The sequence below is a fragment of the Pistacia vera genome, unplaced genomic scaffold (genome assembly GCF_008641045.1).
Source record: "Pistacia vera cultivar Batoury unplaced genomic scaffold, PisVer_v2 Contig656, whole genome shotgun sequence".
NCBI lineage: Eukaryota > Viridiplantae > Streptophyta > Magnoliopsida > Sapindales > Anacardiaceae > Pistacia > Pistacia vera.
Window position 1 is genome coordinate 1949639 of NW_022196508.1, and position 14196 is coordinate 1963834.

General features: G+C 38.5%; 1 non-coding gene across 1 annotated transcript; it reads left to right on the forward strand.

Moving 5' to 3' along the window:
- Nucleotides 1-13479: 13479 nt before the first annotated feature.
- Nucleotides 13480-13586, forward strand: LOC116112214. The gene has a single exon (XR_004125186.1). It is a non-coding gene; the product is annotated as a small nucleolar RNA R71 (small nucleolar RNA).
- Nucleotides 13587-14196: the final 610 nt, after the last annotated feature.

Below are 14196 nucleotides of genomic sequence, written 5' to 3' on the forward strand. Positions count from 1 at the left end.
TTATCAACTAGTGTGGATTAAGTTTGTTGGCCTACCTAATCAACCCATTTTGGCTGTTCGCCACAGCGAAGTTTTGAAATGGGCCAGATGGGATCTCAGTCCACTAGGAAAGCCAACAGGCTTTCCCAAGTTAATAGTGAGGGCTATTGGCTTGAGGAAAATAATGAGAGTGTTTTTTTTAATAAAAGACCATATTAAGAAACAACAAACATTATATTGACTTTACTTTTTTGAATTGTAGATTCACTTAAAAATGAGCATTATGAACCTACGACCAATAATTGAGAAAGAAAACAGGTTGGATGGATCCAATTTCTTAGACTAGTATCGTAATCTTTGGATTATACTTAAGTCCGAAAAGAAATTGTATATCCTTGATAAGCCATACATGATTGAGCTTGATCCTGATGCCACTCAGGAAGTAAAAGATACTTATTAAAAGTTCCTTGATGATGCTGATGGCGTTCAATGCTTGATGTTAGCATCAATAACACCAGTACTGCAAAAGCAACGTGAGAATATGGACGCTGCTCCCATTATTCTACACCTCGAGGAGCTTTACAAAAGGAATGCTCGACATGAGAGGTACAAGGTGTCAAAAGCATTGTTTGGAAGTCGCTTGATCGAGGGAGCCCAAGTTAGCCCTCATGTGCTCAAAATGATCGAGCACATGGAGAGGCTTGAGACTTTGGGGTTTGAGTTGGAGGCAGAATTACAAGTGGATTTAATTCTGTGATCCTTGCCTGACTCTTATGCATCGTTCATAATAAACTTCAATATGAATGCTATGGTGAAAACCTGTTGGAGCTTTTGAACATGCTAAGGTCTACAAAGCAAGACTTCAAGAAGTCCAAGCCTATTTTACTAGTAGTTGCCAATAAAGGAAAGGGTAAGGGAAAGGGAAAGGCCAAGGCCAATCCCAATCCCAATCCTAAGCCCAAGCCTAAAGGACATGATGCTCTCAAGCCTGCGGGTGGCGTTGGGAAATGTGGGAAGGTAGTTTACTTCTATTGTGGCAAGCCTAGCCACTGGAGGAAGCACTGCAAGGCTTTCCTCGCAAACAAGAAGAAGTTAGATGCTTCAACTTCAGGTATGTTTATGATTGAGATTAACTTCTCTCCTTCAACATCTTGGGTCATTGACACAGGATGTGGTACTCACATTTGTACTGATGTGCAGGGACTAAGGCAAAGTAGATTGCTCGCCAAGGGAGAAGTGGACCTACGAGTTGAAAATGGAACACATGTGGCTACATTAGCTGTAGGGACTTATTGTTTATCTTTGCCTTCAGGCTTATTATTAGAACTCAAAGACTGTTATTTTGTACTCGCGATTTCTAGAAACATTATTTCAGTATCCGTTTTGGATATTATAGGATATTGTTTTAAGATTTCTAATGGATTGTTGTCTTTTAGTTTGAATGGTATTCTATTTGGAATTGCAAGGTTATATAACGGATTATATGTTCTTGATTTGAACAATAAGGATATTCTCAACATTGAAAGTAAGAAAGCTAAACATAGCGAACAAAACCATACGTACCTCTGGCATTGTAGATTGGGTCATGTTAATCAGACCCACATTGCAAAACTTCAAAGGGATGGAGTTTTGGACCCTTTTGACTTCCAGTCATTTGAAGTTTGTGAGTCATGCCTTTTAGGCAAGATGACCAAGTCACCTTTCATAGGACAAAGTGAAAGGGCTACTGAACTATTAACCGTCATCCATAGTGATGTATGTGGTCCACTAACAGTTGGAGCCAGAGGTGGATATTCCTACTTCATCACATTTATTGATGATTTCAATAGATATGGTTATGTCTATCTCATGAGACATAAATCTGAAGTCTTTGATAAGTTCAAAGAATTCAGGAATGAAGTACAGAATATGTTGGGCAAAAGTATTAAAGCTCTTCAGTCGGATCGAGGAGGTGAATACTTAAGCTTAGGGTTTTCTGAATACCTGAAGGAATGTGGGATAGTATCACAACTCACCCCTCCGTGTACACCCTAATACAATAGAGTGTCTAAAAAGAGGAACAGGACCTTACTTGACATGATTATGTCCATGATGAGTTTTAGTGATTTACCTACATCATTCGGGGGTTATGCCTGATGCGTTGATTTTACAACATGCAATGTGTAGCAAGTGCACTAGTCGCAAAAAGTAATAAAGTGATGAGTAGAGTATCGTTCCCACAAGGATTGCATGTTAAGCACTGATTTTCCTAGTTTTGTATCAAGTTGGAGTAAACGAAAGATGTTTGGATTTGTGGGAGAAAAAACAAGCTAAAGTTAAAACAAAATCCACTATGTAATTTAAAAGCTAATTAATGACAGCGAAATCAATTCAAGAGAAATATCAATTAAAACAAAGCAGTTAGGGTTTAGTTTTCACGAGGATTTTATGAATTAATCTACGATTTCTGTTACTTCTACATTCACATGCAAGGATTATAAATCACACACCCTAACATGTAAAACATACCTTCTCAGGCTATGTTTTCCTACTTATCCCTATTAAGCTTCCACACCCAACAAATTGAAGGTTAATAGTTCCAAGTCCGTTAAGCTAAATGGAATCCTACATTGATTTCATGGATTCTCAACCCTATCCCTAGCGTTCAATAAATCAATGGCATATACCCTAAGAGGCTAATACATGATTCACTTCTCAGTCTCATCATGCTCAACAAGTAATTTCAATAAAAACAAGAGTAAATACACAATCCATGCAATAGGATGTAAAAGCAACATCAATTTATTGATTAGACATTAAAATCCCAATTACATCAAAACCCTAACCCCAAAGGGAGTTAGTTCATACTAAAATTAAAGCAAATCAAAATAAAAACTGTAAACAAAGAATTGAACATGATGGAATAATGAAAAGAGAGTAAATTCTTCCCTAATTGATGAACCCAAAGGCTTCCAATCTTCAATTTCTCTCTTCTTTCTCCAAAACAAAGTCGAACCCCTCTAAAATAACTAAGTCCCACTTATATAATCGATTCCAAAACCTAAGACTCATCCCATGCAATTAAAACGCACAGTTTTAATAAGCTGTAAATTGTAGACTTTGCCGCGGCGAAGTTGAGTTGGATTTTAATTCACTATCTGACCCGAGAATTTCTCGCCATAGCGAAGAATACACTTCACCGCTACGAACTTTTCTAAACTGTTCTGAATTTATGAAGCTACCCTCTGCTTGCTTTTTTGCTTAAATCTTCGATCTCTGTGATCTCCTATAGGAACAAGCTTCATAGTGCTTCGAATTCGCATCAGAACCTTCCCGAATCCTGAAATTCGCTTGATTCTGGGTCCAGAAACTCAATTTCGCACAGTTTTGTTCTAACTGCACGTTTTGGCCTAAAACCTAAAATACATGAAATTAAGTAGCAATTCAGGCACAAACGTAAGAAGTATCCAAAAGCCAGCCAAAAAGCATAAATAAAACTGTATAATCCTAGGATTATCAAATACCCCCAAACTTAAGGTATGCTCGTCCTCGAGCATTAGGCACAAGACTCGACTAAAGAAGAACAAATAACGGACGGAAAAAGACAACAAAGTTGAAACTGCAAATTTGAAATCAAAATCAACACAAGATATGCCTAGAGTTAATGTAAGTCTCAAAAGTTGTTGAAAATTATTACGAGAAAATGCTTAACACTCCAAGAAGTTATAAGTTGATTGACTATCTTTCTCTATCGGCCTCTTGAGGAGGTAATCCCCACTTCAGTCCACCTTCAGACTTCTCAGATTATTTTATACAAAAATGCAAAGTTTATCAAATGGTGGCAGACTCCATAAGCCTAAGTATCGAACTACTCTCCACTAATGTGGACTAGACATCACTAAGGATCAAAAGGTCTTTACAAGCTTGTAACGTTAGGCTCGATTAGTGGGCTCCAAAGAAAGGATAAGATAAACAAAGTAAGAGAACTTGGTTTTCTTCATGAAAACAGTAAGAGCTACATCAATCTCCACTTCTAATCACGGTGTCAACCATTTTATAACCCTCAAACATGTGCAATTCTTATTTTTTATTCTGAATTGAAACTCTCAAATTTCTATTTCTTTTTTTTTTTCTTTCTTTCTCTTTTTTTTTTGTAAAAGCAACATCAATTTATTGAGGTCAATTACCCCTTCTTGTTGCCCTTTTTACGACCCCCAAACTTATTATTTTGGTTCGTCAAAATCTCACACAACTCTCCAAGCTCTTTTGTGTCTGCATTAGGTCCAAAATTCTCTTAAAGGTTGTGAAACGTGTTTAGGGTGAGAGGGTTGGGCATTTTTAGGGTTGTACAAGAAGAATAGGATAGTGATAATCTCATAAGGCTCAAACGGGTGACTAGGGAAAAATTTATTCATGGTCGGCTGGAAAGGCTTAAATGTTCCGAAAAATTGTCGAAATCATTTCCTCAATAATGTCTATTCCTAGAATTTCGCCTCAAGCACTTCTTAACTAGGTTCCAAAGTCCACTAACATTATCAAGACTTCACCTAACCACATAAAATGTTTCTTAGCATGCCGAAATAATGAAAATGGTGGTTGAACCACTCAACAAACCTCTAGAAAAGAAAAGTTAATCAGCCAACCTAAACTTGAAGCAGTGCTTAACATTTTCCATAAATAAAATCTCAACAATCCTATTCTCATCATAGACTTATGCAATTCATCATTGGCAACAACAATACAAAACATAAAAACAAACTAAACACAAAAAAAAATTTCAAATTTTCCTACCCCCAAACTTAAAATGACATTGTCCTCAATGTCACATCATGCACATCTTAGGAATAGAAAAACATAATTAAATGGTACGAGATATTTCCCTGATTAATTCGTGAAGGCTGATTTTCGTTCAACATCATGCACACCCATTCCTTGGCTTCCTCATCATCATCATCTGTAAAACAAATGAAAATCTATGGTGCCCACTATGTTAGAAATCTCCACTGAATAATATGAAAAAATTACAACCTAATCTCACCCTTAACAAACTAAACTAGAAAATTCAAACAGCAATTAACAATCTAACAAAAGAAAATTGGTTCCAATGTACAAAACAAAAACAAAAACAAAAACAAATGAAAACAGAAAATACAAAAACAAGTGTTTCGGGCTGCATTCGTAGTCTTCCTCTTCTTCTTCGACGTCATCATCTTCTTCCATGGCATCACCTTCTTCCTCCTCTTGCCAATCTTGCCATTGGAAGTTTGAAACATCAATGCCCAGATTGGTGCAGCAGTTGTATTGCATCTCGTACAGCATTTTGTTAGTAAAAAGTCCCATATACGCAGCAGAAACAAAAAAAAATATAATACAAGGATCGTTTACATGAGCCAAGATCAACTGTATAATTTTACAATTTATATTAAAGTAAAATCTGCACAAAAAAGGTTAATCATGAGTTAAGAGAATCTTACGCACATTTGGAGACTCCACCACATTTGTCTTTGAAATTTTGCTACCGACCCAAGCGTAGGATCGAACCCACATAGTCCACACGAAGACAATCACAAAAGAACCAAAGAGGGATTTGCTAGATCCTCTTTGGCTTTAAGATTAAGAAGAAAGGAAATCAAGTTGAATTGATTTTAGGCAAAAAAGTGTTTCTGCCGTGGGAGTGTTTTTGGGCCTAAAGGAGTTCTCTCTTTTTAATCAAATGATATAATGAATCTCAAATTATCTTCTATGTGTGTGACCTATAGGCTCCTCGTCATACCAGCAGTGTATAGTATCGCGATTAACACCAATTAATTGTCTCACTAATACACAGACCAAGATTGGCCCCTAGCAAGGCATCATGGCCACCCGATAGATTCGAATTCAGCAAAGTAGCTACCTGTCAACGATATGGCTACCATATAATTCGATCCTTTCATCATACGTTATCTCGACGAGACGAAGGCATAGAAATAGTGTCAACCTTCGGTTACTCTCGATATTATGTATTTAGTTTCCGAACCAATGACCTGTATTATAATCTGGATAGAGCAACAACTCAATCCTACTGTGGCCACAGTTTTAGTGTCATTGCCATATACTGAATTGCATCGTGAGATAACTTCTCCCGTACCCGGGAGTGATGAATCCTCTGTCAATCCACCATAGTCTTGATACACTCCTCGGTGCAACCAATCAACACCGTATTAACAGCTCTGAAAAGAACTGCGTTAGGCTAGTGTCAAACTACACCAATCGGTGCATAAGGCGCTCCGGTGATCTCAAGTCTAAGGATCACATGCACTACCATTCATTAGAGGATTTGTTCCATAGACGCTGGGGTTACCATCCATATGGAATCCTCTGGTGGGTCAGTCCAGTGAACTTGCTGCGGTGTAATCGCCTACAACAAGTACCCATGTGTTGTACCAGGTTGTCACCAAACAACCTTGACAAGTGAGATCAATCACTACCTTTCGACAGGGTCGTTCAACACTATGATTGCCTTACCGTATTATATGTGCCCTTACTTTAGAATAATACTGGGGCTACGGACGTTTCTAGAATGGCCACCATATGTGCTCATAAAGTTCTCACTATCAAGATTTGAAACACTTGATACCCTCGTCACGGTTCTGCCATTCTAAGGACATATATCAATACATATTGCAATAATAGTGATTTACCCGATATAGAATAAGATGCCTTTTATTATTGATTAATGAACATTATTACAAAGAGTCAATTCTACAATAATTGATTGGCTCTAGTGCATCTACTCTAACACATTCAGTCTACCCTGCCATCTAATCTTGATGTCGTTCCATCCTGTTCACCTTGTCCAAAATTTGTTGCAATAACTCCCTTGTCGTGGATGTTGAACTAGGTGTTGTGGGCATTGTTGTGGTTCTTGGTCTTTTCGAGCCGGAGTTGGTTCTTTCACTAGGAGGACGCTATAGGAGCTTGAAATAATAACTTTGATCGAGGGCTGGGGCAGGATGAAGAAGTGGTTCATCATCTGCCTTCTTTACTCCCGCTCGAGTGCAAATCTCGGTGATGAGATGTGGGAAGGCAATGCTCCCCCACCCTAGTTTAGCTGCATGCCGTATACTCTCCATTATTATATTCCCCACATCCATTTTCTTTCCAGTGGCAATGGCATAAAGTAAAATTGCTCACTCAAAAACCACTGTACTGTAGTGCATTTCCAAAACCATCCTCACACAGACAAAGTACTACCACAATCTAGCCATGGGAATCAAATTTGTTCCTTTTATGCTTCTCTTTCCCTTCTTCGAAATTTCCCAAGAGGTACCCGACTTTGCAATAACCTTCAGAATCTCATCCTGGTTAATCTCCTGCTTTTTGAATTCTACATACTCATCACGGTCAATTTGATCAATCTTGTAAAATTCATTGATAATCTTCGCACTAATTTGTACCTTAATACCCCTTACATATACATACTCGGGCTCACACTCAGGGAAGTTTGCATAAAACTCTATTACTATTGGCTCTATGGCTAAGTGCTCCAGTTCACGCAGAAAGATATCCCATCCTTTCGCTTGAATCCAAGCTTCTCTAATGACTGTGGTCAATCCTCTCTCGGCAATAAAACCTTTGTCTTTTCTTTTAATTGCGCCTTCATAACGCTGCCTAGCCTTCTCATTCACAAATCTATTGTCGACTTGTTTTTCTTTACCCTCGGCAGCTGTTTCGAGCAGCATTTCGGCTTTCAATAATGTTCACTCAAATCTACCACTAAAATTCTGTAATTCAACCCCCAAATCAAACACTAATGCACACTTTCAAAACCCACAATCACTTCCTCAATTCACCCTAAAGTTTCGAAACTCACACTTACACCCCAAAATTTCTAATCTTCCAAATGCACTTAAACAACTTCAATATCATAAACCCAACTTCCTTAACACAAAACAAATCAAAATCAACACTTCCCAAATCAAAATCACTCCACAATTTGCATCAAAATCCACAACTCAAGAGATTCAATCAATTTCTCAAACTTAAAGCATTAAAAACCGAAATTTATCAAATTTAAGGCTAGAGGACTTGAAATCTTACCACACCAACAACAAATTCACCTCCAATTTCTCCAATTTCTGCCCAACTCGCAAGATCCCCAAATTTTGGAAAACCTAGGGTTTCAAAAATTTCTTCAATACTTTGCAAAATCCTTGAACAAGTAAGGTGATTTAGTGTTTATGAGTGTGAAGGAGTGGAGTAGTGGGAAGAAAATTCACTAGAAACACTCTGGATTGAAGGTAGAAGTGTTTGGTTTTTGAAAGTTTTTGGAAGCTTTCGCGAAAAATGAAAAGTCATCACGAGTTTATATAGAAACGGCGAAGTTCTTGAATCATTTGTGTGATACGCTCAATGCCGCGGCGAAGAAATTTTCTAGCCGCTGCAAACTTTGGCAATGTGTACAACGCCACGGGAAAGAATAAACTTCGCCATAGCAAAATCTAGAATTTCATTCAGTCCAATTTTTAGGCAGTGTGTACAATGCCGTGGCGAAGAATAAACTTCGCCGTTGCGAAATCTGGAGAATTCAGATTCTTTCCAATCTTTGGTCATTCACCTAAAACACCAAAAGACAAACAAACTTAAACTATTTCCTAAGTCAAAAAACACAAAAACGACATTAAAACAACTGAAACAAAAAAAAAAAAAAAAAAAATGAGAACACTTGGGTTGCCTCCCAAGAAACACTTGTTTATAGTCGGAAGCTCGACTTTCTCAAGTCCTCATTGTGGAATGTCGAGTTTGACGGGTAGTGGCTCGCACCTCAGCGCCCCATCAATCTATGGCTTCAATCACTGCCCATTAACCTTAAATGTCCCCTTTTCTTCATGTGAAATCTCCATAGCCCCGTATGGGTAGACTTCTGTAACTATGAAGGGTCCGGACCATCTTGACTTAAATTTTCCAAGAAATAGCCTGAGTCTAGAATTGTACAGCAAAACTTTCTAACCCACTTCAAAGTTTTTCTTCATGATATGCTTGTCATGCCACATCTTGGTCTTTTCTTTGTAAATACGGGCATTCTCATAAGCTTCATGAGGAAACTCATCAAGTTCATTCAATTCAGCATCTTTTCCTTCCCAGCAGCTTGTAAATCCATGTTTAGCTACTTGACTGCCCAATATGCCTTATGCTCGAGTTCCACCGGCAAGTGACATGCCTTCCCATATACCAATCGAAATGGAGACATACCAATTGGAGTCTTGAATGCAGTGCGGTATGCCCATAATGCATCATCTAATTTCCATGACCAGTCCTTCCTGGACCCATTAACCGTCTTCTCTAAAATTCTTTTTAGCTCTCTATTTGATAGTTCCACTTGCCCACTGGTCTAAGGATGATATGGTGTAGCCACTCTATGTTTCACTCTGTATTTTCCCAAGAGAGCATCAAATTACCTATTGTAAAACTGAGATCCCCCATCATTGATGATTGTCCGTGGTACTCCAAATCTTTAGAAAATGTTCTTCCTCACAAAGTTAAACACCACTTTGGCATCATTGGATGGTAATGCCACTGCTTCCACCCATTTTGACACATAGTCCACAACTACCATTTCCATATGAATTTGGGAAAGGGCCTAGTCAATCCCCACACATCAAACAGTTCAACAACTAGAATGTTATTCAATGGCATCTCATCTCTCCTTGAAATATTTCCACTCCGTTGACATTGGTCACACTCCTGAACCACCCGAAAAGCATCTTTGAATAGAGTTGGCCAATAGAATCTAGATTGAAGGACCTTGGCTGTTGTTCTAGTCCCTCCAAAGTGACCAACAACTTCCTTCTCATGGTAATGCCTTAAAAAACTCTTCATCTCCTCTTCTGGGACACATCTACGTATCATCTGATTTGTACAGTGTTTATACAGAAAGGGTTCTTCCCAGAAATAGAACTTCAAGTCAAAGAAAAATTTCCTCTTCTGTTGGAAAGTCATGCCATTTGGGAGCACTCTCGATGATAAGTAATTTGCAAAATCTGCATACCAAGGTGCTTCTTCAACTCTCATCAGTTTCTCATCCAGGAATGTCTCCTTGATTTGAGTTTCCTCTTCACTTCCTTGGTTTGGTCGTTCAATCCTTGATAGATGATATGCCACCACATTTTCTGACCCTTTTTTGTCTCGAATTTCTAATTCAAACTCTTGCAGCAGTAGGATCCATCTAATCAGCATAGGTATATTTTCTTGTTTTGTCAGTAGGTGCTTGAGTGTTGAATGGTCCGTGTAAACAATCACCTTGGCACCTAGCAAATAAAACCGAAATTTGTCAAATGCAAAAATAACAGCTAAAAACTCTTCTTTAGTAGTAGTGTAATTCAACTGTGCATGGGTTAATGTCCTGCTAGCATACTAAATTACATGCAAAACCTTATTCTATCGCTGTCCTAAAACCACTCCTAATGCAACATCACTAGCATCACACATCAATTCAAATTGGAGTTCCTAATTGGGAACTGCAATAATGGGTGCAGACACTAATAATTTCTTAAGAGTTTGAAAAGCATGCATGCATTCATCATTAAAATAAAAAAAGCATCTTTTATCAACAAATTGTAAAAAGGTTTAGAGATTTTAGAGAAATCCTTTATAAATCTTCTATGGAACCCCACATGCCCCAGGAAACTCCGGACTGCTTTAACATTTGCTGGTGGTGGTAGCTTCTCAATCACTTCCGTTTCTGCTTGATCCACTTCAATGCCATCCTTTGAAATTTGGTGACCGAGTACTATTCCTTCCTGAACCATGAAGTGACATTTCTCCCAATTGAGCACCAAATTTGTATCCTGACATCGCTGCAAAACAAATGAAAGGTTAGACAAGCAATTATCAAAAGAAGAACTGAAAACAGAGAAGTCATCCATGAAGACTTCTATGAACCGCTCCACCATGTCATTGAAAATTGACATCATGCATCGTTGGAATGTGGCCGGTGCATTGCACAACCCGAAATGCATCTTTCTATAAGCAAAGGTACCATAAGGACAAGTGAATGCCATCTTCTCTTGATCTTCAAGAGCAATGGCAATCTGATTATAACCTGAAAAGCCATCCAGAAAACAATAATAAGCATGCCCTACCAGTCTTTCCAACATTTGATTGATGAAAGGAAGTGGAAAGTGATCCTTTCTTGCTGCTTCATTCAACTTTCTGTAGTCGATGCACACCTTCCAACCCGTGACTGTCCTAGTCGGTATCAATTCATTGCTTTTGTTCTTTATTACCGTGATACCTCCTTTCTTTGGAACCACTTGCACCGGGCTCACCCAAGGACTATCTGAAATAGGGTAGATGATACCCATATCTAAAAGCTTCACCACTTCCTTCATAGAAGGATTCAATCTCCGTTGTGGTTGCACTCTAGGCTTGAAATCATCTTCCATGAGTATCTTGTGCATACAAAGAGAAGGAGAAATGCCTTTAATGTCGGAAATGGCCATCCAATGGCTGATTTATGCTCTTGTAATACTCGAACCAATCTCTCTTCCTCCACTTTATTCAGCTTTACACTGATGATCATCGAAAAGCTTTCTGATTCACCAAGATACACAAAGGCTTCAGCTCAACCTTAGAAGATTCCTCTATTTTTGCCTTTTCCTTCTCTTTTTCTATGTCAAACTCTTCAAATTCTGGATCTTAGGTTGTTTCTATCGGTTGGAGTGCTTCCAACAACCTAGCACACTCATTCTTCTTCGGCTTTTCCACATCAGTTGTTTTGGATTGGGCAATGCAAGCTTCTAAAGGCATATGAGGGGTGTTCTCTTTGATGGTATCCGCTACTCCACACTAAAACATGAAACTAATTCTGAATCTAATGGAAATTTCATTGCTTCGAATACATTAAATGTCACCGTTTCATCCTGGACACTTAGGATCAACTTGCCTCCTTGTACATCAATTAAGGCTCTCCTGGTAGCCAGAAATGGTCCTCCCAAAATGAGAGGAATTTCTTTGTCTTATTCCATATCCAACACAATAAAGTCCGCCAGAAAAATGAATTTGTCCACCTTAACTAGCACATCTTCAACAATGCCCCATGGATGCTTAAGGGATCGATCTGCAAGCTATAACGATACAGTTGTAGGTTTCACTTCACCAATCCCTAATCTCCTGAAAATAGAAAAAGGCATTAGATTAATACTTGCACCCAGATCACACAAAACTTGATCAAATGAAATATTTCCTATAACATAAGGGATAGTAAAACTCCCTAGATCCTTGAGTTTTGGAGGTAGCTTCTTCTGTAGAATGGCACTGCACTCATCTGTAAGCATCACTGTTTCCTCCTCTTCCAACTTTCTCTTGTTTGCTAGAATGTCCTTGAGGAACTTAGCATAGATCGGCATTTGCTACAAGGCATCTGCAAAAGGAATGTTAATATGCAGTTTTTTAAATACCACAAGGAATTTCATGAACTACTTATCCTGATTTTTCTTTCTGAGCCTCTAAGGAAAAGGCATAGGAGGCGTGTGATTTGCCAACTCTGGTGGTATCTCAGGAAATAGTACTTTTTCCTTCTTCTGTTTTGGCATCTCTAGCATCTTCGGTTCTTCTTCTTAGAGATTCTTCGGCTCTTCCTCAATAATGATTTCTTCTTCAACTTCTTCATCAGAATCTTCCCTTTCTTTTGGTGGGCTCTCTTCTTTCCCTCTTTGATCAACCTCTTCCAAAACGGATCCACTCCATAAAGTTATTGCATTTGCTTGCTTATGTGGATTTGTCACTGTGTTACTTGGTAGGGAACCTTGAGGTCGCTTATTCAGCTTTTCAGCTATTTGACCCATCTGTACTTCCAAGTTTCGAATGGACGCCCCTTGGTTTCTGAAATTCGCCCGCGTCTCACTCATAAAACCTATGGTTTCTTGCATGAACTTTCCAAACATATCTTCCAACTTCGAAACCCTTTGATCCCCTGGTTGATTATTCACCCCCACTTGATTGTTTGGCATTGTTCTTTGATTCCATTGGTTATTCTGATGATTTTGATTGTTTTGAATGTTTTGATTGCCCTAGGACAAGTTTGAATGATTTCTCCAACCAAGATTGTACGTGTTGGAGGAAGGATTGTTCTGTTGTCTCTGATTCCTAGCCAAATAATTGACTTGTTCAGATGATGAAGATGCTGAAGAAAAAGTGTTCCCTCCTTGGCATTCAATGCTCGCATGGTTACCTGCACAAAAATCACATGTTACTTGAGGTGTTTGAATTGAATTTACTTGCATACCTCCTAATTGTTTCTGAAGTGCTGTCAGTTGGGCTGAAATGGTCATGTAAGCATCAACTTCATGAATACCCGTAGACTTCTTTGGATGAATTCTTTCATTGGGTCTCTGATAGTTGTTACTAGCCAGGACTTCAAGTAACTCATATGCTTCTTCAGGTGTCTTGTTTTGCAATGCTCCTCCACTTGTTGTATCCACCATTGTTTGCACATTTGTTAGCAACCCATTATAGAAAGTTTGGACTTGCATCCAAACAAGCAAAGCATGGTGTGGACACTTTCTCAACAATTCCTTATATCTCTCCCATGCTTCATAAAGTGATTCATTTTCTTCCTGGAGAAATGATGTGATATTATTTCTCATCTTTACAGATTTCGCTGGAGAAAAGTATTTAGTCAGGAACTTTTGAGCCAATTCATTCCAAGTTGTGATTGTTCCTGCTAGAAATGCCATTAACCATCCCTTTGCTTTATCCCTTAATGAAAAAGGAAATAATCTTAATCTAATGGCATCGTCTGAAACTCCATTTGATTTGAAGGTATCGCAGATCTCTAAGAAGTTTGCAATGTGTGAATTTGGGTCTTCTTTCAGATCTCCCCTAAATTATACCAGCTGTTGTATCATTTGGATGATTGTCGGCTTTATTTCAAAATTGTTTGCCTGCATCTGTGGTCTAGTGATACTTGGACCACTACCATCAATGGAGGGAACTGAGAATTCCCTCAAAGTTCTGGTTTCAGCCATCTCAATCACTATCGCTTCTAGTTCTCTTCTCTCTCTGTTAAGTCTTCTTACAGTTCTTTCAATCTCTGGATCAATAGGAACCACTAGATGACGTCTAGCTCTTCGCATGAACCACACAGATAGAAAGAGAGCGTGAGATCACAAGCGAACAGAAAAGAAACAGCAAAATTAAACTAGAAAACAATTAAAACTAAAATTAAACTCCAATCTAGCTAAAACCAGAAAAGTTCAA